This window comes from Aquarana catesbeiana, linkage group LG09 (genome assembly GCF_042186555.1).
Source record: "Aquarana catesbeiana isolate 2022-GZ linkage group LG09, ASM4218655v1, whole genome shotgun sequence".
Lineage (NCBI taxonomy): Eukaryota > Metazoa > Chordata > Amphibia > Anura > Ranidae > Aquarana > Aquarana catesbeiana.
Window position 1 is genome coordinate 42,324,533 of NC_133332.1, and position 22,485 is coordinate 42,347,017.

At 47.2% G+C, this 22,485-nt stretch overlaps 1 protein-coding gene across 1 annotated transcript in view; it reads left to right on the forward strand.

The window, feature by feature from the left end:
* The first annotated feature begins 4,862 nt into the window (after nt 1-4,862).
* Nucleotides 4,863-22,485, forward strand: part of LOC141107548 (T-cell surface glycoprotein CD1b4-like) — a 289,276-nt gene continuing 271,653 nt past the window's right edge. The window contains exon 1 of the mRNA XM_073598363.1: nt 4,863-4,988. The gene's annotated coding sequence lies outside the window, so the exon portion shown is untranslated. The remainder of the gene's footprint in view (nt 4,989-22,485) is intronic.

Sequence of the window (22,485 nt, forward strand, 5' to 3'; positions counted from 1 at the left end):
CAGTGCGTTACCTTCCGTTTAACACAGTATAGTTCAGTGCGTTACAGCAAGTTTAACGCTATATATTTCAGTGCATTGCAGCAAGTTTAATGTTGTGTATTTCAGTGAATTACTGCAAGTTTAACACCGTATACTTCATTGCCATTCAATGCAGTATATAATCCCTGTTGTGTTCCTGCTGGAGCAGACTCTGCATGGCATTATGGACAGGGCACTTGAGGCAGAGCAGCGGGAGGAAAAGGAGGACTTCCTTTCCTCTCAAGGTCCACTTTATGCAGACACCATTGTTCCTACGACACAGAACACAGAAGAGGAGAGGGAGGAGGAGGAGGAGGATTCTTGCAGTTTTTGAGGCATTGAAGCAGAAGAAGACATACGTCAAACAGTAAGAGATGGTTTTCCTTCCCCAGAACCCTTGGGAGTAGTACATGGCTGGGAGGAGGCAGTTCCAGATATTATAATCCTCAGTGACCCCGAGGAGTCTGCTTTTCATGCCTCCGCAAATTTGCATGGGCTCCCTCATGCTTCAAAGCCTGCGAAAGGACCCAAGAATACGTGGTGTAAAGGAGAAGAATCACTATTGGTTGGAAACCCTCCTTGACCATCGTTACAAGGGGAAAGTTTCAGAACTCATCCCGTCCCCACAGATAGAGCAGAGGATGAAATCTCTTGAGGACACCCTGAAGAGGAGTTTATCTAATGCTTTTTCCGACTCTGGTAGGTTACAGTGTTGTGGAAAACCTAGTTTTGAGGCTTCTGTTAGTCAAGAGAAGGGCGGCAGAAAGGGCGGCCTCCTGAGCAATGCATTTCATAATTTTTTTAGTCTTTGTCGCCCAGGGCTGTCAGCTTCAACATCCCATTGGCAGCGTCTGCATCACATGGTGGACAATTACCTAGGGGCGAAAACAGAGATGGAGAGCTTTCTAGTCGACAATCCACTGGCTCACTGGGTCATGAGAATAGACCACTGGCCAGCACTTGCCCAGATTACAATTGAGCTGGTGGGCTGCCCTGCATCCATCATGCTTTACAAATGGGCATTCAGTGCTGCTGGAGGTTTTGTTACTGATAATAGAACGTGTCTGTCCACAGACTCCGTGGACCATCTGACATTTATCAAAAGGAATAAGTTCTGGATTACCAGCAGCTATTAAGCCCCTGATGCCGATGTCGTGTTTTTGGGATGTGGAATCTCTTCTAGGCTGCCTAGCATTGTGGGTGTTGATTTCATCTGGAAGAATTTTTTTGGTGTAGGTTTCATGGGCACAATTAACACCAGGGATGAGCCAAACACCCCCCTTTTCGGTTCGCAGCAGAACATGCGAACAGGCAAAAAATCAGTTTAAACGCGCGAACACCGTTAAAGTCTATGGGACACGAACATGAATAATCAAAAGTGCTAATTTTAAAGGCTTATATGCAAGTTGTTGTCATAAAAAGTGTTTGGGGACCCGGGTCCTGCCCCAAGGGACATGTATCAATGCAAAAAAAAGTTTTAAAAACGGCCGTTTTTTCGGGAGTAGTGATCTTAATAATGCTTAAAGTGAAACAATAAAAGTGAAATATTCCTTTAAATTTCGTACCTGGGGGGTGTCTACAGTATGCCTGTAAAGTGAAGCATATGTTTCCAGTGTTTACAACAGTCCGAGAGCAAAATGACATTTCTAAAAGAAAAAAAAAGTCATTTAAAAGTACTTGCGGCTAATGAATTGTTGGGTCTCTGCATTACACATAAAAGTCATTGAAAAAAACGGCCTGGGATTCCCCCACAGGACATTACCAGGCCCTTTGGGTCTGGTATGAATATTAAGGGAAACCCCTAACCAAAATTAAAAAAAAAAATGCGTGTGGGCCCCCCCCAAATTCCATACCCAGCCCTTCAGGTCTGGTATGGATATTAAGGTAAACCTCGCGCCAAAATTTAAAAAAAAATGACGTGGGAGTCCCCCTCAAAATCCATACCAGACCTGAAGATTTTAAGGGGAACCCCGCGCCAAAATTAAACAAATAATGGCGTGGGGGTCCCCCTAAAAATCCATACCAGACCCTTATCTGAGCACGCAACCTGGCAGGCCACAGGAGAAGAGGGGGGACGAGAGAGTGCCCCCCCTCCCGACTGTACCAGGCCACATGCCCTCAACATGGGGAGGATGTTGATGGGGACAAGGGCCTCATCCTCACAACCCTTGCCTGGTGGTTGTGGGGGTCTGCGGGCGGGGAGCTTATCAGAATCTGGAAGCCCCCTTTAACAAGGGGACCCCCCAGATCCCAGCCCCCCCTGTGGGAATTGGTAATGGGGTATAAATGTACCCCTACCATTTCCAAAAAAAGTGTCAAAATTTTAAAAAAGACAATAGCCGGTTTTTGACAATTCCTTTATTAATGTCTTCTTCTTTCCCCGCTTCTTCTTCCATCTTATTCTGGTCTTCCTTCGGTTTTCTTCCTCCATCTTGATCTTCCCCCACTTCTTCCTTTGCTTCTTCCTCTGCTTCTTCCTGCGGTCCTCTGCTTTTTCCTCCAGTGTTCTCGTCCGGCATCTTCCCCTGCTGCTTCTGCTTCCCCACATTGTCCTCCAGACAATCCACCTCATTGGGAGTCTCCCGCTGTGTGACGCTTCTGTTCTGATGACAGTTCTTATATAACTGAGGACGGGGCCACCCGGTGACCCCGCCCCCTCTGATGCACAGGGAATTCCCTATGGCTTTCCCCTTGGTGTTACGTAATGGATAATATAAGATTTTTATAAGAACTGTCACCAGAAGAGAAGCGCCACACAGTGGGAACCTCCCATTGAGGCGGATCGTCCGGAGGACAAAGCGGGGCAGAAGAAGCCGCGGAGGAAGATGTCGGACGAGAACACCGGAGGAAAAAGCAGAGGACCGCAGGAAGAAGCTGAGGAAGAAGCAGAGGAAGAAGCGGGGGAAGAACAAAATGGAGGAAGAAAACAGAAGGAAGACCAGAAGAAGATGGAAGAAGAAGTGAGGGAAAGAAGTCATTAGTAAAGGAATTGTCAAAAATCGGCTATTGTTTTTTTTAACATTTTTGACACTTTTTTTTGAAAAATGGTAGGGGTACATCTGTACCCCATTACCAATTCACACGGGGGGGCTGGGATCTGGGGGTCCCCTTGTTAAAGCCCCCCGCCCACAGACCCCCACAACCACTGGGCAAGGGTTGTGGGGATGAGGCCCTCGTCCTCATCAACATGGGGACATTCTCCCTATGTTGAGGGCATGTGTCCTGGTACAGTTCAGGAGGGGGGGCACTCTCTCGCCCCCCCTCTTTTCCTGCGGCCTGCCAGGTTGCGTGCTCAGATAAGGGTCTGGCATGGATTTTTAAGGGGACCCCCACGCCATTTTTTTTTAAATCTTGGCGCGGGGTTCCCCTTAAAATTCATACCAAACCTGAAGGGCCTGGTAATGCACTGTGGGGGAATCCCAGGCCATTTTTTTCAATGACTTTTATGTGTATTGCAGAGACCCGACAATTCATTAATAGCCGCGAGTACTTTTAAATGACTTTTTTTCGAATTTGCCGCGAACACCCCAAATTGTTCCCTATTCGGCATACGGGCGAACAGCCAATGTTCGAGTCGAACTCATGTTCGACCGGAACAGACAGCCCATCGCTAACTAACACCCAAAGACCAATTTTTCTGTACCTGTTTGACAGGTACAGTATGTCACAAAAGTGAGTACACCCCTCACATTTTTGTAAATATTTTATTATATCTTTTCATGTGACAACACTGAAGAAATGACACTTTGCTACAATGTAAAGTAGTGAGTGTACAGCTTGTATAACAGTGTACATTTGCTGTCCCCTCAAAATAACTCAACACACAGCCATTAATGTCTAAACCGCTGGCAACAAAAGTGAGTACACCCCTAAGTGAAAATGTCCAAATTGGGCCCAATTAGCCATTTTCCCTCCCCGGTGTCATGTGACTCATTAGTGTTACAAGGTAGGTCTCAGGTATGAACGGGGAGCAGGTGTGTTAAATTTGGTGTTATCGCTCTCACATTCTCATACTGGTCACTGGAAGTTCAACATGGCACCTCATTGCAAAGAACTCTCTGAAGATCTGAAAAAAATTATTGTTGCTCTACATAAAGATGGCCTAGGCTATAAGAAGATTGCCAAGACCCTGAAACTGAGCTGCAGCACGGTGGCCAAAACCATACAGCGGTTTAACAGGACAGGTTCCACTCAGAACAGGCCTTGCCATGGTCGACCAAAGAAGTTGAGTGCACGTGCTCAGTGTCATATCCAGAGGTTGTCTTTGGGAAATAGACATATGAGTGCTGCTAGCATTGCTGCAGAGGTTGAAGGGGTGGGGTGTCAGCCTGTCAGTGCACAGATCTTACGCCGCACACTGCATCAAATCGGTCTGCATGGCTGTCATCCCAGAAGGAAGCCTCTTCTAAAGAACAGATGTACAGTTTGGCACCAACATCTTCAACAGCTTCAAACATGTCTTGTCCTCTTCCTCTCCATGAGATTGGAGTTAGGAGAATTAGTGCTTTAGAGAAGAAAGATAACATTGTTTTATGCTTTAAGCTAAGCTCATAGAAAGTGACAAGAACACTTCATTTCTGGTTAGATCAACAAGTTTTTTTGTGCTTTCTAAACATGTTCTTAGTGTAAAAAAAAAAATTAGAGCTAATGCAGCTGTCACAGGACACATACATTGCAATATATTACATTTTTCATAGCTTTAGATAAACTTTAGGTGAGACGTGGTCTTTCGAGTCACCCTGTGTATCCTGTGTATAGTAGTAGGAACCTACCCAGTAGCTAGTTCCTGCTACGCAGTAAAATCAGAAGAAGAGTTTTCCCTTTTTGCATAAACACACAAGTACATTTCCTGGTGCTATCATTTTATAGCTGTTTTTTATTTCTCACGGAAGTTTTAAAGAAGAGAGATGAAGGTTCCTCTGCCATCCTTTTTTTTTTCCTTCTCTTACCACTGAGCATTACAGCAGCAGGTAAGAAAATAACATGGATCTGTTTTATATTAATTGTTTATTTAAAAAGTGTGAGTAGTTTTTTTTATAAAGCAATTTCATTGTGACTTGTGGCAATGACAATAAAGTACTTATCTATCTATCTTAAAAAATATATTTATGATGCTTTACTACTTTTATTCTCAAATACATCAACGTATCAAAGTTTACATACTGCAAAGGGTATAAGATTAAAATATTCTAGAACACGAATTCCAACAGGGATCATTTCTTACTGCTAAAAAGACCCTTGAAACCTCTTGGCGATACATTCCCCTATTGTTATCAAAATCACTCATTGCCACACTGATTTACTGCTGTGTGAAAGATAATGTTACAATCAGTAAAATGTTTTTGCTTCTAAATTGTAAATTGATTGATGAATGATGGCAAAAGTACTGCCCATTAAAAAAAGAGGTATAATGCAGACAGTAGAGGGTTCTTACTCAAAGGGAAGTGATAGAATAATGAGCTGTAATCTCCAGAAAATGCAACTTTTAAATTTTAGTTATTTAAAAAAATGTTCTCTCATATCAATAAAACTATAGATATGTACTGGAGACTATAGTTTGATTTCTGCCACCCCCCCCCCCCCCACACACACACACACACAAGCATCCTTTTTAGGAGACCCAAAATTTTCTCCTGGAGAACATGGTGTTATAGACCTTGCATGGTGGACTAATAACAATATAATCACCTTCTCTCTCAAAACTTAATGACCAGGCCATTTTTTGCAATATGGCACTGCATCTCTTTAATTGACAATTGCGCGGTCGTGCGACACTTTACCCAAATAAAATGTATGTGCTCTTTTTCCAACAAATGGAGCTTTCTTTTGGTGGTATTTGATCACCTCTGTGGTTTTTATCTTTTGCGCTATAAACAAAAAAAGAGCAAAATTTAAAAAAAAAAAACATATTTTTTACTATAATACATAACGTGTATATTGATTGGTTTTTGCCAAAGTTATAGCATCTACAAAATAGGGGATAGATTTATGGCATTTTTATTATTTATTTATTTTTTACTAGTAATGGTGGTGATCTGAAATTTTTAGCTGGACTGCGTCATTGTGGCGGACAGATTTGGCACTTTTGACACTTTTTTGGGACCAGTGACATTTATACAGCAATCACTGATTACTGTATAAATGTCACTGGCAGTGAAGGGGTTAACAGTAGGGGGCGATCAAGGGGTTAAGTGTTCCCTAGGGAGGTGTTTCTAACTGTGGGGGAAGTGTACTGAGTGGAGGAGCAGAGGGATTCGCTGTTCCTGATCACTAGGAGCAGCAGATCTCTCTCTACTCCCCTGTCAGAACGGGGATCTGTCTGTTGACAGATCCCCGTTCTGACTCCCTGAGGAGCGATCGCGGCTGGCCGACGAAGTACACCTAAGGCGAATCGCGCAGCCATGCCAACTTGCCGCAGTATAATGCCGGCGGCTGATCGGCAAGCGGTTAAAAGAATCTAAGTTGCATTGCTCTTAATATGCAATAATCTATTTGTACCACCACTTTATACCAAATAAAAAAGTTTGTAAACAAAAAAAAAAAACTATAGATATGAGAAAAATAATATTTGATGCTTGAAGCTTTTACTGTGGCTTTGCTATGCTTTTTAATTTTTTAACTGTTTAATGTGTCTGGTTCCTCTTCATACTACACAAAACTAAAGGTGAAGTTGCCTTCAGCTCTGGAAGGTTTTAAACCCCCAAATGACCAGGCCATTTTTTGCTAGTTTGCGCTGCATTACTTTAACTGGCAATTGCTAGGTCATGCAATACTGTACCCAAACAAAATCTATATAATTTTTTCACACAAATAGAGCTTTCTTTTGGAGGTATTTGATCACCACTGGGTTTTTTATTTTTTGTTATATAAACGAAAAAAGACCAAAAAATTTGAAAAAAAAAACAATAGATTTTTCTTTTTGCTATAAAACATATCCAATGAAAATTTAAAAAAAATCAAATTTCTTCATAAATTTAGGCCAAAATGTATTCTGCAACATGACTTTGGTAAAAAAAAAATCACAAAAAATTTATATTGATTGACATGTGTGAAAGTTATAGCACCTACAAATTATGGCATATATGCTGCAATTTTACTTTTTAATTTCTTTATAGTACTAATGGTGGTGATCAGTGACTTATAGTGGGACTGTGATAGTGCGGCAGGAAATTTGACACTAACTGACACTGGGTGGGTACTGACTAACTGACACTGACATCTCCAGTGACACTAATACAGAGATCAGTGATACTATGATACACTGTCACTGTACTAATAACACTGGCTGGGAAGGGATTAACATTTTAGGGTAATAAATGCGTTAAGAGTGTGCCTAGCAATTGTTAATGTGTGTATTATGTTTCCTTAAAATCTCTTTGGAACAAAGAGACCATTCCCTCTGTACAGAGGGCTCTGTGAGGTGACTGGACACAGCTGATCAGCACGTCCCGGCCATGAATCATTGGCCTGGACCTGCTGACAAAATTCCACTGTGTCCAATCACAGCAAGAGTCAGCAGGGGGCCACGTACATGCCCCCTGTACCCAGAAGAGGCAAGCAACTTAGGCAGGCCACACACGGTGCAAATTTTTTTCCTGCAACCACAGGTTCCGTTTATTTTGAACGTGACTCGGGTATGACAGGACTAGAAAAGGAAGTGAATCTCGGCACTTTTATCGGTGAGATTGACACCTTGCAAGCCCCGACATGGGGCATACCAGGCCCTTAGGTCTGGTATAGATTTTAAGGGGAACAAACGGCGTGGGGTCCACCCAAAAATACATACCAGACCCCGATCCGAGCACGCAGCCCGGCTGGTCAGGAAAGAGGGTGGGGACGAGCGAGCGCCCCCCCTCCTGAACCATACCAGGCCGCATGCCCTCAACATGGGGGGTGGGTGCTTTGGGGGAGGGGGCGCCCTGCGGCCCCCCCACCCCAAAGCACCTTGTCCCCATGTTGATGAGGACAAGGGCCTCTTCCCAACAACCCTGGCCATTGGTTGTCGGGGTCTGCGGGTGGGGGGCTTATCGCAATCCGGGAGCCCCCTTTAATAAGGGGGCCCCCAGATCCCGGCCCCCCACCCTATGTGAATTAGTATGGGGTACATGGTACCCCTACCCATTCACCTAGGGAAAAAGTGTCAATAAAAAAACACACTGCACAGGTTTTTAAAGTTTTTAAAGCTCCAGGGGTCTTCTTCCAGCTTCGGGGTCTTCTACCGGCTTCGGGGGTCTTCCTCCGGCTTCGGGGGTCTCTCCGGTTCTGCCGGGCTCCTCCGCTATCTTCTGCTCTTTTGTCGCTCTTTTGCTAACAGGGGCCCGGACTTCTGCCTTCTGCCTTCTTCTCTTCTTCTCTTCTTGCGATGTTGACACGATGCTCTAACCTGCGGGTATGCTCTCTGAGCGCTCCGATGTGACTTATATAGGTGGTAACCACGCCCCCTTATGCCATCACAGTCTCTGGGCATGCTGGGACTGTGATGTTTTAGGGGGGCGTGGTCAACATCATCCGGTGACCCTGCCCCCTTATGCCGTCACAGTCCCAGCATGCCCAGGGACTGTGACGGCATAAGGGGGCGAGGTCACCGCCTATATAAGTCACATCGGAGTGCTCAGGGAGCATTCCAGCCAGAGAGAGCGTTGTGTCAACATCGCAAGAAGAGAAGAGGGAGGAAGACAAGAAGGCAGAAGGCAGAAGACCGGCCACCGCTAGCAGAAGAGCGGCAAAAGAGCAGAATATAGCGGAGGAGCCCGGCAGAAGACCCAGAGAGCGCAGAGAAGAGGTCAAAGAACGGGAGAAGAGGCCGGAGACAGCGGAGAAGGACCGGAGAGACACCCGAAGTCGGAAGAAGACCTCCGAAGTCGGAAGAAGACCCCCCGGAGCTGTCTAATAAATTACTTTAAAAACCTGTGTAGTGTGTTTTTTTTATTGACACTTTTCCCCCCAGGTGAATGGGTAGGGGTACCATGTACCCCATACTCATTCACATAGGGTTGGGGGCCGGGATCTGGGGGCCCTCTTATTAAAGGGTCTCAGGGATTCCGATAAGCCCCCCCACGCGCAGACCCCGACAACCAACAGCCAGGGTTGTCGGGAAGAGGCCCTTGTCCTCATCAACATGGGGACAAGGTGCTTTGGGGTGGGGGGCCGCAGGGCGCCCCTCCCCCAAAGCACCCCCCCATGTTGAGGGCATGCGGCCTGGTACGGTTCAGGAGGGGGGGGGCGCTCGCTCGTCCCCACCCCCTTTCCTGACTGGCGGGGCTGCGTGCTCGGATAAGGGTCTGGTATGAATTTTAGGGGAACCCCATGCCAATTTTTCGGCGTAGGGGGTTCCCCTTAAAATCTATACCAGACCTAAGGGCCTGGTATGCCCCGCGCTCGCCGCAATAGGAAAATTGTTTTTTCCTATTGCAGCGAGATGCAGTACCCTGCCCTTGCGTCGTATCTGGTCCGTCGGACCAGCATACAGACGAACAGGCTTTCCGTCAGGAACTGAGTCCAGCGGACTTACGACGGAAAGATTTGAAACATGTTTCATTTCTAGGTCCGGCAGACTTTTGGGAAAAAAAACTCAGCAGGAGCCTACACACCATTGGATTGTGCGGCGGACTCCGGTCCGCCAAACCAAGTATGCCGTAAAGTACGGTTGTGTGTACACGGCATTACACGTATGCCCTGATAGAGTGGAGAAAAGGCATCCCTACTTGTTTCCAAAGGGCCAGCTTATGGTTAACTGGCAATGTTGAAGCTCGTCTAATCCAGCTGAATGTATTGGGTGTGAGCCCAAAAAGTTCGAGCCAAGCAGCATCGTCGGAAGATGCTACCCCACCAGCAGAAGTAGAATGTGGAAGTAGAATGGGTCCCTGAGGCTGTGCATCGATTATCGGACACGCAACAGGAGGACCATCTCAGATCAGTACACCACTCCAAGGATAGTAGATGCCCTGTAGAGCCTAACGGGGGTGAAGTGGTTCAGCGTGCTGGATCTGAAGAGTGGGTATTATTAAATCCCCATGCACCCTGAAGATAGGGAGAAGACAGTGTTTATCAACATTTCAGAGACTGATGGCGGGGCGGGGTACTGTATCAGGAGGACAATGGACACCTGCGGCCTGTTGCTTATGTGAGCCAAAGTCTTGCACCTGCTGAGAAAAACTGCCCTACTCACAAGTCGGAATTCTTGGCTCTGAAGTGGGCAGTGGTGGACAAGTTGAAAGACTACTTCTATGGTGCAGACTTTGTGGTCAAGACTGATAACAACCCGCTCACATATATTCTTACCACCCCCAAGCTAGATGCCATAAGGCACAGGTGGTTGGCTGCCCTATCAGGGTTCCGTTTCAGCTTCAAATACTGCCCAAGAAGCAGGAGAAGAGATGCTGATGCCCTGTCAAGGAGACCCTATGACTTGGGTGTTTCCACTGAAGAGTGGACTCAACTGACTCTGGAAGGGAAACAAGCCTTGTGTCAGGGAGCGGAACATCAGGCTAGAGGAACAGCTTGGGACAAAGCCATCGGAGTCTCAGAGGCAGGTGTCCCCAAATACTACTGTGGCCTGTCAGGGACAAAAGCCTACCTAAGCTTTCAGACAGGGACTTAAGAAAGGACCAGATGGAAGATCCCCTCTGTAGTTTAACACTGAAGGCCCTGGAAGACCAACGCCCAGATCTACTGCTAACAGACTCTCAAAAAGAAGCAAGACTAGTACACAAGGAATAGGATCGACTGCAGTTACGCAACAGGGTGGTCTACCGAATGGGCCCTTCGGATGATCCTGAAGTTAAGTGGCAGCTATTCTTACCGAGAAAGCATAGAGAGAGTGTGCTGACTACCTTTCATGACAATCATGACCACTTAGGGCCTGAGAGGACATTCAAACTAGTGCGAAACCAATTTAACTGGCCCTGTATGCGGGCTGAAGTTGAGGGAAACTGTCACTTCTGCATACGGTGTATACAGAGGAAGACTTTACCCATCGGGCCATCTTCAAGGCCAAGAACCACTGGAATTGGTGTGTAATTACTTTCTGTGTCTGGAGCCTGACTTGAGTGGACAGGAAATGTTCTGGTGGTGATCGACCACTTCACCCGGTATGCCCAGGTATTCCCAACTAAAGACCAGCAAGCATCTACAGTGGACTAAATTCTGGTAGAGAAATTCTTTGTCCACTATGGCCCACCTCAGCATATTCACTCTGACCAGGGAAGAGACTTTTAGGAGCAGACTCATTAAAGGACTGTTAGACCTGTTAGGTGTTCAGAAGTCAAGAACTACACCCTACCACCCCAAAGGGATCCCCAGGAAGAACGTTTTAATCGCACCCTCCTGGATATGCTTGGGACTCTTATGGCTGAAAAGAAGCAACATTGGAGCAGACACATTGCAGCTATTGTACACACCTATAATAGCACTGAAAACTATGCCATGGGTTATTCACCATACAGGCTGATGTTCAGAAGGGAACTGCCAGTTAACTTAGTATTCCGCACCTCTTTAGATCATAAATCGATGGTGTTACACAGAGGATATGTGACGAAACGCACGTAGGGCGTGGCCTAATTCTGACGCCTTGCATCATCTCCCAGCGAACACAGACTTTGTACCTGATGTTTCTCGGATGACATTTCTTTGCTTGTTTGAAACCACTACAATGTGAGTACAAGCTTGTCATCTAATATAAATAAAAGTGTTTATGGTTTTATACTATGGGAATCTCCTCTTTCCTTCATGCTCAAATGGTGTCCAGTCCTGAACCTGCCAAGGACTGCCGCACAGTGGCATACACTGTGACTGCACGTTACCCCTGCAGGGGCTAAGGAAGCTGGTGAGTGTCTGCACGATCACAGCGCGAGACACAAGCACCCGGTCACCATAAAAATAATAGCAGATACAAGTTGAATATGCCTGCCTTGTCTTAAAGGGAAACACCAAGGAATTCACACAGACTGTTGATCTTCACCTTTGGTGCACTGAGCACGAATAATGGCTGGTTTATCCAGTATATTATTAAAGAGTGATTACAATAACACCATTTATAAGGATTGTTTAATTATCACTCAGGACATTATTTATGTGTGATCACAATCAGTTTATACATTCTACACTATGGGAGATTCTTCTTTTTCCTCTGTACATATCCGTTGGGAATGAACATTCGTATGGACTAAGCCGGAGCCACCATCTAATATACAATACCTGGAGAGGGCCATCTACCATCACAACATCTTGAAAAGGTCTCCAGCTACATCCATCTCCACTGCTTTTCACTATCCATATGGAGGTAAGAGTCTAGTGAACACTGAGTGATACACACAAAGAGTGACACACCAACGATTTTATTGAAGAGCACTTATTGAAGCACTGTCTGCACTTTGTTTTATCATAGACTTTATTTATCTTCACTTCATGAACTATTGCAGCACCACTATTTGTTGTGTCAACAGTGTGATAAAGAGAGATTATACGGATTATTGCTACATCCATCTATATAAATTACAGGTGTCTCATTGATATATTGCATATACATAGGAATTTTATTATTGATATTTATATATATATTTTTTTGCACTGAAATCATCTTATGTGCACAGATTCATATTTGTATTTTGCACAGTGCCATGAGCATTCATTGATATTTGAACACAAGCTCATATTTGCACCTAGCAATTTTGCACAGCATCTTTAGCGTTTTTTTGAACAGTCGCATTTTTTTAGCAATTTTTGCACAGATTATCGCACAGTGCCAAATCATCTACATTTATTTATAGTATGAGCGTTCATTGGCATTGATTTATTTGAGCACAAGCTCATATTTGCACCTAGCAATTTTGCACAACATCTTTAGCGTTTTTCTGCACAGTCGCATTTTTAGCAATTTTTGCACAGATTATCGCACAGTGCTAAATCATCTATCATTAGGCCACCACTATTTGTTGTGTCAGCAGTGTGATAAAGAGAGATTATACGGATTATTGCTACATTCATCTATAATAATTACATGTGTCTCATTGATATATTGCATATGCATAGGAATTTATTATTGATATTTATGTAATTTTTTTGCACTGAAATCATCTTATGTGCACAGATTCATATTTGTATTTTGCACAGCGTCATGAGCGTTCATTGGTATTGATTTATTTGAACACAAGCTCATATTTGCACTTAGCAATTTTTCACAGCATCTTTAGCGGTTACATAGTTACATAGTTAGTCAGGTTGAAAAAAGACACAAGTCCATCCAGTCCAACCACATAGTTGCCAACATTGTAAAAAAAAAATGTGGGACACTTTTGTGGCTGTAGGCGGAGCTGTCCAATAATTAGGGGGCGGGGCATTCACCAGCAGGCGTGGCCTATCAAAAACAGACAAGTGCGGCGCGCTTCGCGCGCCGCGCCGAAAAATGGGCGTGGTTTACGCGAAATTGTTGGCGTGGCTTAAATGGGCGTGGCTCTAGAGGGTGTGGTTAGAGTCTGAAATGAATGAGGGATGGAGAGGGGGGGAGAGGGGGAGAGAGAGGGAAATGACGGGACAGCAGCCCCAGATCCTACACAATAAAAATATGTGTATTCTAGAAAGTTTAACAATCAGCAGATAAAGATACTCCAAACACCTGGTGTTAATGCTTCAATCATCCCGGCACCATGGTTGTTATGGTGTCAGGATGATTGAAGTGCATTATTTCTATTATTACATTGTAATATAAAATGAAATCATTCAACTCACCATAATGCAGAATCAGTGGGATCCCTGAGCGTGTCACCTGCCACGTCGCCTGCCACCAGCCGTCCGTCCTTGCTTCAGATGTCCGAGCAGAGTCCGTCCTTGCATCAGGTGCCCCCAGCGGAGCCCCCCTCACATCAGAAGTCCCCAGCGGAGCCCCCCTCACATCAAGAGTCCCCGGCGGAGCCCCCCTCACATCAGGAGTCCCCGGCGGAGCCCCCCTCACATCAAGAGTCCCCGGCGGAGCCCCCCTCACACCAGGAGTCCCCAGCGGAGCCCCCCTCACACCAGGAGTCCCCAGCGGAGCCCCCCTCACACCAGGAGTCCCCGGCGGAGCCCCCCTCACATCAGAAGTCCCCAGCGGAGCCCCCCTCACATCAGAAGTCCCCAGCGGAGCCCCCCTCACATCAGAAGTCCCCAGCGGAGCCCCCCTCACACCAGGAGTCCCCGGCGGAGCCCCCCCTCACATCAGGAGTCCCCGGCGGAGCCCCCCCTCACATCAGGAGTCCCCGGCGGAGCCCCCCCTCACATCAGGAGTCCCCGGCGGAGCCCCCCCTCACATCAGGAGTCCCCGGCGGAGCTCCCCCTCACATCAGGTGTCCCCAGTGCCCCCGCCTCACATCAGGTGTCCCCAGTGCCCCCCCTCACATCAGGTGTCCCCAGTGCCCCCCCACTCACATCAGGTGTCCCCAGTGCCCCCCCACTCACATCAGGTGTCCCCAGTGCCCCCCCCACTCACATCAGGTGTCCCCAGTGCCCCCCCCACTCACATCAGGTGTCCCCAGTGCCCCCCCCTCACATCAGGTGTCCCCAGTGCCCTCCCCCCCTCACATCAGGTGTCCCCAGTGCCCCCCCACTCACATCAGGTGTCCCCAGTGCCCCCCCACTCACATCAGGTGTCCCCAGTGCCCCCCCTCACATCAGGTGTCCCCAGTGCCCCCCCCTCACATCAGGTGTCCCCCCCTCACATCAGGTGTCCCCCCCTCACATCAGGTGTCCCCAGTGCCCCCCCCCTCACATCAGGTGTCCCCCCCTCACATCAGGTGTCCCCAGTGCCCCCCCACTCACATCAGGTGTCCCCAGTGCCCCCCCCTCACATCAGGTGTCCCCAGTGCCCCCCCCTCACATCAGGTGTCCCCCCCTCACATCAGGTGTCCCCAGTGCCCCCCCCTCACATCAGGTGTCCCCCCCTCACATCAGGTGTCCCCAGTGCCCCCCCCCTCACATCAGGTGTCCCCCCCTCACATCAGGTGTCCCCAGTGCCCCCCCCTCACATCAGGTGTCCCCCCCTCACATCAGGTGTCCCCAGTGCCCCCCCCCTCACATCAGGTGTCCCCTGTGCCCCCCCCACTCACATCAGGTGTCCCCAATGCCCCCCCCCACTCACATCAGGTGTCCCCTGTGCCCCCCCCACTCACATCGTGTCCCACAGCGGTGCGCGCGCTCACCCCCCACCTAGAACCCCCGCCCCTTTCCATAACAGACTGGCAGCGGGGCGGGGGGTAGGCGGGGCGAGGCGGAGCGGGGCGGGCCGAGGCGGGGCGGGCCGAGGCGGGGCGAGGCGGAGCGGAGCGGGCCGAGGCGGGGCGGGCCGAGGCGGAGCGGGGCGGGCCGAGGCGGAGCGGGGCAGGGGGTGGGCGGCGACGCAGAAGCTTCGTCTAGCCCCCCCCCCCCAGCCGTCTTCCTGAACTCCAACAAAATGGCGGCCGGCGGAGACAATGTCTCCGCCGGCCGCCGACCTCTAGCGGCGGCGGCGGCGGCGGCGGTTTCAAAAACCGGAACCGAATTTTTCGGGACATTTCTCGGGACGCCACAAATCCGGGAATGAAGTCCAAGTCCCGGGAATGTCCCGGGAAATTCGGGACAGTTGGCAGCTATGCAACCATAAAAACCAAAAAAAAACAAAAAAAAATATCGTACAATCCAATATACCCAATTCTATACCCACAGTTGATCCAGAGGAAGGCAAAAAACCCCAGCAGAGCATGCTCCAATTTGCTACAGCAGGGGAAAAAATTCCTTCCTGATCCCCCAAGAGGCTATCGGATTTTCCCTGGATCAACTTTACCTATAAATGTTAGTACCCAGTTATATTATGTACACTTAGGAAAGAATCCAGGCCTTTTTTAAAGCAATCTACTGAGCTGGCCAGACCCACCTCTGGCGGGAGTCTATTCCACATTTTCACAGCTCTTACTGTGAAGAAACCTTTCCGTATTTGGAGATGAAATCTCTTTTCCTCTAGGCGTAAAGAGTGCCCCCTTGTCCTCTGTGTTGACCGTAAAGTGAATAACTCAACACCAAGTTCACTATATGGACCCCTTATATATTTGAACATGTTGATCATATCCCCCCTTATTCTCCTCTTCTCAAGAGTGAGAATAAGTTCTTTTTTTTTTGCACAGTTGCATTTTTTAGCAATTTTTGCACAGATTATCACACAGTGCTAAATCATCTACATATATTTATAGTATGAGCGTTCATTGGCATTGTTTTATTTGAGCACAAGCTCATATTTGCACCTAGCAATTTTGAACAGCATCTTTAGCGTTTTTTTTGCACAGTCGCATTTTTTAGCAATTTTTGCACAGATTATTGCACAGTGCTAAATCATCTATATTTATAATATTAAATTGCGCTGATCACTTATTTATTTTATACTACACTTAGATTGGCGCCTGTGCTTTATACCCAGCTCTTCCAGAAGTTGCTTCTTACTTTTCATTGGGCTGCCTCTCCAAGTGCACATGTATGGACTATATGGACTACATTAGTCAGTTCCAGTTTCCATTAATTATCCCCATCCCCCATGATGTAAGACTGGTGCGCTAACACCAAGCTTGATGCAAGTGCCTACTCATCCTTGTGTGTTTCTATGCTGTCAGAGACTGCCACTCCCCTTTATCCAGAGAAGCAGATACTGTAACCCTCAGGACTGAGGCCCCCAGAGTTCATTCCACCGAGCCAACTCTTGGCAAGCCAAGGAGACTTTCAGAGTTCCCCAACTGTAGAGGACATAGAAGCTCCTCAACCTTCTATAGCATCAGAAGAAGAGGTTATTATACCTGAAACACCTGAGCCCAAAGAGCAGAGAGGAAAGCGAACAATTCGCCCACCTAAAAGGCTGACTTGCAATACTTTAGGCAAAAGTTCTGAAGAAGCTATCCTCACATCTCAGAGAACTCACAACTTGCTGACCCTTCCCACTCCAGATTTAGTGGAGGGCGACTCCAACTCAGCCCCTGGCACATCTAGGTGGGCCATCCCAATATCGGTGGCTTGTGGGCAAGACAACCTCACCTCTTATGACAAATCATGGGTGGTTCCCTTGCCAGGTTCATACATGCATGCCAATTGCTTGTTTTTGATCATATACTAACCTGCTTTGCCTCCCAATGTATTTTGAAAGCATGTAACAGGTTGTGGACATTATATGCTGATGGACGCTGTCCCTTCTTTGGGGATCAAAGGTTTTTCAGTGGTGGGAGTGTGTAGCAGGTGCCAGCCACCACTTCCCGCACTCTCTAATTCCCCTCCCCCCACATGGCAAACACTGTCAGGAGTGAAAAGTGAACACAGAATTTTACAGGGGAATATGAGAGCCACCCGATCGAGGCACACGATGCCACAGTGGGGACTGGAGCAGCTGTCTATGTCTTTTTCCCCCACTTTCTGTCAAGCAGCTGTGGGAATGAGAAGTGGTGGAGGCACTGTGACAGGGGAAGAAGCAAGCGCGGGATGTCAGTACATTTCCCCCGCTTGCCTCTTCTTATGTCAAGCAGCGCAGGATAAGACAGAGGGATGCTCTCAGGGATCGCTGCCCACTCTAATTCCTCCCCCATTGGCTGAAGTGGGGAGATCAATTACAGGAGGCCAGGGAGCATCATGGGACATGTAGTTCTGAAGATATGCGGCCCATTGGATTTTACAGGAGCAAAACTACAGCCCCCAACATGCTCGGCTCGTGAGGAGGAGTACAGCCTGAAACCCAGGAAAAAAAAGGGCTCAGGTAGAGAGAAGGGGGAGAGGTGACAGGAGTGTGTGTGACAGGGAGGAGAAGGGGCTGAAGTGGCTGAGAGGGAGACAGATACCAAGCCTCAAAAAGCCTCTTTGCTGTGCCACAATCTACACCCAACAGAGAGGAGAGAGGGCTGGAGCGGTGAGGTGACAGGACTGTGTGGTGGAACTTCACCTAAGGGAGAGAGACTGCCAGGAGAGTGCTGCCAGGAGACTGAGGGGAGCCAGGAACAGTGTCACCTAGATGGTCCACCACTATTCAGCCCAGGGACCCTGCTCAGCAGCCTGGCACAACCCAGCTCAGTGGAGATGACTCACTCTGCTTCAGGGATCGCAATTCCAATCCGGGTATCGGGTCAGCCGCTGTCTTTTCAACTTGCAAATTCTGTTATTAGTCTTCCTGATCGGCCGACAGGAGGTGATCTGGTGCCTTTCAACATTGCCAGGAGCCTGAACCAGCATTTGGAATCTCCGTGGTGTCATCACTCAGAGGATTGGTGAGTGGGTGTAAACCCAAAAATCCTTCTTAACACAGTACAGACACTGCATGCAGACACCTATTCCCCTTTCTAGTGTCAGAGGTTGCTTGTTTAGAGCCGGTGCCTTTAGCCAGTTTGTCCTTACAAACCACTACCTAACGGAACATCCTAGATGATTACTGTCTCAGCTTTGCTTGATTCAACCTACTCCTAAAACAAAGGGCCCCAATGTTTGCTAGCAGAAGACACTAGTACTCTTTGCCCCAGGACCTGTAACGTAATGGAACTGTTCTTACTGTACCTGTTTAACCCATTTTTTTGTGTTGTTTACCACTCAATGGTGTTTGTTGCCCAGAAGGAGCTGGGAAGTTGACAAACCTTCTCCCCTCCCTCTCAGCAACATGCTATGGGCACATAGATTACTTTCTTTCTATACTTACAGTTGCAAATATTGAAGGTTGTCGTTTCTATTGTATTGATTCTCTGCAGCAAGTTTTAACAGTGCTGTAATTTTCCACATGTTTTAAACCGTGGTAATATATTCACCATGTTTATCACTACCAGGTATGTGCCTGTTTTTTTGGTGACCATCCATAGCCTGGACAACAGTATTTTCCACTTGTGTCCTTAACCACTTCAATACAGGGCACTTTCTTCTCTTCCTGCCCAAGCCAATTTTCAGCTTTCAGTGCTGTCGCTTTTTAAATGACAATTAAAAAGCCAAACAACATTTTTATAATTTTGTTCCGAAAAATAGAGCTTTCTTTTGGTGGTATTTGATCACCACTGGGGTTTTTATTTTTTGCTAAACAAATAAAAAAAGGCAGACAATTTTGAAAAATAAAAAGGTTTTCCTTGTTTCTGTTATAAAATTTTGTAAATAAGTACGTTTTCTCCTTCACGTGATGGGCACTGATGAGGCTGCACTGATGGGCACTGATTAGGTGGCACCAATAAGGGCGGCACTGATGAGGTAGCACTGATGGGCACTGATGATGGGCACTAATATGCAGCACTGATGGGCACTGATAGGTGGCCCTGATATGCAGCACTGATGGGTATTGATAGGCAGCACTGATGGGCACTCATAGGTGGCACTGATGGGTACTGATAGGCGACACTGATGGGTACTGAAAGGCTGCACTGATGGGTACTTATGGGTGGCACAGATGGGCACTGATAGGCAGCACTGATGGACACTGGTGGGTGGCACTGATGGACACTGATAGATGGCACTGATGGGCATCACTGATAAGGAGGCACTGGCAGGCATTACTGATGGGCACTGATTGGCATCATTTATGGGCACTGATTGGCATCATTTATGGGCACTGAGTGGCATCCCTGGTGGTCATGGGTGGCATACCTGGTGATCATACATGTTAGGCATCCCTGGTGGCATCCCTGGTGGTCCTGGGTTGGCATCTTCGGGGGGGCTGCGCTGATCAATCAGCGCAGATCCCCCCTGTCAGGAGAGCAGCCGATTGGCTCTTCTCTACTCGCATCTGTCAGACGTGATAGAGGAAAAGCAGATACATGGCTTTTCCTGTTTACATAGTGATCAGCTGTGATTGGACACAGCTAATCACGTGGTAAAGAGCCTCCACCAGAGGCTCTTTACCTAGATCAAAATTGCAGTGTTTCAGGGGCACACGCCGGCTTGTTATCCTGAAAGAAGTCATATGACGTTCAGTCAGGCTAACGGAACCACCGCCCGGCCATCATTCTGTTATAGGCCGGGCGGGAAGCGGTTAAATGTGTTTGCAGTAATTTTATTTAACCAGGTGTGCCAGAGGGGCTGATGTCAATCTTGAAGTTGAGGCGGAGATCAGAGAACACAAAATCACCAAGCGGCTTCTTCAGGGAACGTGGGGGAATGCAGTTCCAGCACCTCCAGCACTGTGTACTGTGCGTTAAGGCAAGGGGTGCTGGGGTGGGCTGAAGGGTCTATTAACGCTGGCTGTTGGGCGAGCTATTGTTGCTGCAGCAGATCTATTTTTTAATGGCGGTCTATTGTTGCTGGGGAGGTCTATTGTTGCTGGTGGGGGGACCTATTGTTGCTGTGTTCCGTGACTTAGTATTGGAAGACTTGGATGTCCTCCCAAACAAAAAATACCACACGGACCCCAGTATAAAAATAGGTCTAAAGTCTCTCTGCGAACGCAATGACCTCGTCATCCGCCCGGCGGATAAGGGCGGAGGAATTGTCGTTCTTGATAGAAAAGACTATCAAGCAGAAATGACCAGAATTCTGAGTGACACAGAAACCTATTTGCCCCTTGGATCTAACCCTACTACAGGCTTTAAAAGAACATTAGTGGATCTGATTGATACCGGCTTCCATCTAGGCATACTAGACAAAAAAGAAAAAAATTTCTTGGTTCCGGTGGCTCCTCGCATCCCCATAATGTATTACCTGCCCAAGGTACATAAAAACATCACCCAACCTCCGGGTCGCCCGATTATTAGCGGGATTAATTCCGTAACATCTCGTATAGGGAAATACATTGATCACTATTTGCAACCTATAGTGAAAACGATACCATCCTTTTTGAAGGACACTCGAGACACCATCAATAAATTACCTACAGCAATGACCTAATTTTAGTAACTGCAGACATTACTTCCCTATACACTATTATCCCCCATGAACTAGGCCTAGGAGCAGTGGACTTATTCCTGTCAAGGGATAAAAACATCCCCACGACCCAAAAGAGGTTTATTATGGATTTGCTACGTTTTGCCACCAAGTCAAATTATTTCTTGTACAATGATTGCTATTACCTACAGACAAAAGGGGTAACTATGGGGGCAAAGTTTGCCCCCAGCCTGGCCAACATCTTCATGGCCAAATGGGAGGAGGATGTCGTCGGTGTCCTGAAACCCCCACAGCTAGCCCTGTGGGCCAGGTACATCGACGACATCCTCCTCCTATGGAGAGGCTCCATGGGATCACTGAACCATTTCATGTCGACTCTAAATGATAACGAGGTGGGCATTCATCTGTCTTATGAAGCCAGCTCCTCTACAATACATTTCTTAGATTTAGAAATTTCAGCTGTCAACGGTCAATTGGAGACGAAAACCTTCTTCAAAGTTACTGACCGTAACGGATACATTCCGATTGACAGCTGTCACCATACAGCATGGCTGAAATCAGTTCCTCGGAGCCAACTGATGAGAATCAGACGTAACTGTTCCCTTTTGCCAGATTATTACAGACAAGCAGAGACCATCAAGTCCAGATTCAAGGAAAAAGGGTACGATGGAGGACAAATTGACCAGGAGATTCAGAAAGTAGCCCACATTGATCGTTCATCACTATTGGTGGAACAACCCAAAAGACCTTTGGATGATAGACATAGATGGGCCTTCCTTACCAACTATTCCATCCAACATAAACAAATAAAGAATATTATCTCAAAACACTGGAAAGTATTAAAAAAACGACCGAATACTGGGTCCATTACTACCTAAACAGGCTGGGGTGATCTATAAGGGTGCACCATCGATAGGGGGTAGGATTGCACCGGGCGTAGTGGACCCCCCAAAGATACCATCATTCTTCCTTGACCTCAAGGGCTTCTACCCCTGCAGGAAATGCACGGTATGCAAAGTTAATGCTTGCAAATCCCGCAAATTCGAAACCTTTGTGTCATCCTCAACTGGGAGGGAATACAAGATGAAACAATTCGCCACTTGCACTACTAAGTTCATCGTATACCTTATCCCCTGTCCCTGCGGTAAGCAGTATATAGGACGAACTATACGCAATTTTTCTATACGAGTGAACGAACACATCACAGCTATATTAAAAGGACGCACAAATCACAGTGTTCCCAAACACTACCTACATCACCACAACCAGAATCCATCTGGAACGAAGTTCCAAATTATTGACAAATTCGTTCCACATTGGAGAGGGGAACCAAGCATAAGAGGGGTCTCCAAACTTGAAACTTTTTGGATACACCTAATGAGGTGCTATGTGCCACACGGACTCAACGTCGAGTGGGATATCAACGCTTTTATCAATCAATCTTAAGCGTTGATATCCCCCCGATGGTTGTCCCTGATTATCTGTGGTTCATATGGTACCCCTCCAGATTATCTAGATACATGCATTTTTCTTCTTTTTTTCCTTTGTCTTTTTACGCTGTCATTAAATGACTCTCATTAATGATCACCACCTCAGATAGTTCACCCAACCTCATCTGTGTAAGGACCATGAGTACTCCCCACCAAGTCC